A 908-nucleotide genomic window follows, 5' to 3' on the forward strand; every position below is an offset into this window, starting at 1 on the left:
TCACCCTGCTTATGACGTATGTCCAAAATGGCGCCTGCTCTTTGTCTTGCTCACCTTTGAGGGGTGAGCGGAGAGAGAGAAACTCGTGTCCATATCAGTCACTTTTTTTTCCCTCTCTCTCTTCTAGTTAGCCTGGCGAACCTTTCCCCACGGAGTTTCAAGCCTTGTTCACTCTAGTCTCCTCTTTCCGCTTTCCCGCTGGTGTCTCGGGCTATTGAGGTTCGGCACCTCGTGTTCCAGCGCTGGTATGTTGATTCTGCCACTGGTGTCCTGAACTTGGGCTCCCACGCTCTCCACACAGGTCCACTGTGAATCATTAGTTCCGGAAGAGTTTCCTCTGCTGTTTCTTCTCCTACTCATCCTTGAACCTGCAGTATCTCCACTTTTATTAAACTGTGTCTTCCCGTACTATCAGTGTGCTCCCTTCCTATTCCACTATCTTGCCACTTGCCAGTGAAAGTTCTTAAATGAAATTTATGTAATCAAGTGTGGGCAAATAAAACACAGAAAGTAATTATAATACAATTGTTGAACTTCTTACTGTATATTTAGCTACTCCCAAATCATTGGATTGTTAAAAAAGTAAAAAGTAACTTACATTAATTTAATATAAGAGAAAAATGCAAACAAGAAGACTTAATTTTGTCAGTGTTTATTTGATACTACACTTGATCTTAGCCAAAAAGCCCAGAAGTGATAGTGTCAGTGTTTATTTGAAATAAACTTTGTTCATCATGTGTTAAATTGATGAGAAATGAATTAGGAAGTTATTTTTGATAGGATAGAGGTTTACTAACTTAAAAACATTTTACATTACTATACCTTCAATAATGATCCCCTACAGTGCATTTACATGTATTTTAGAAAAGTAACTAACTGCAAGGTAGGCAAATGTTAAATTATTAGGG

At 38.8% G+C, this 908-nt stretch overlaps 1 pseudogene; it reads right to left on the reverse strand.

The window, feature by feature from the left end:
- Positions 1-547: 547 nt before the first annotated feature.
- LOC133751115 (U2 spliceosomal RNA) lies at positions 548-698 on the reverse strand (annotated as a pseudogene).
- Between the last annotated feature and the right edge of the window lie 210 nt (positions 699-908).

The sequence above is a fragment of the Lepus europaeus genome, chromosome 21 (genome assembly GCF_033115175.1).
Source record: "Lepus europaeus isolate LE1 chromosome 21, mLepTim1.pri, whole genome shotgun sequence".
Taxonomy (NCBI): domain Eukaryota; kingdom Metazoa; phylum Chordata; class Mammalia; order Lagomorpha; family Leporidae; genus Lepus; species Lepus europaeus.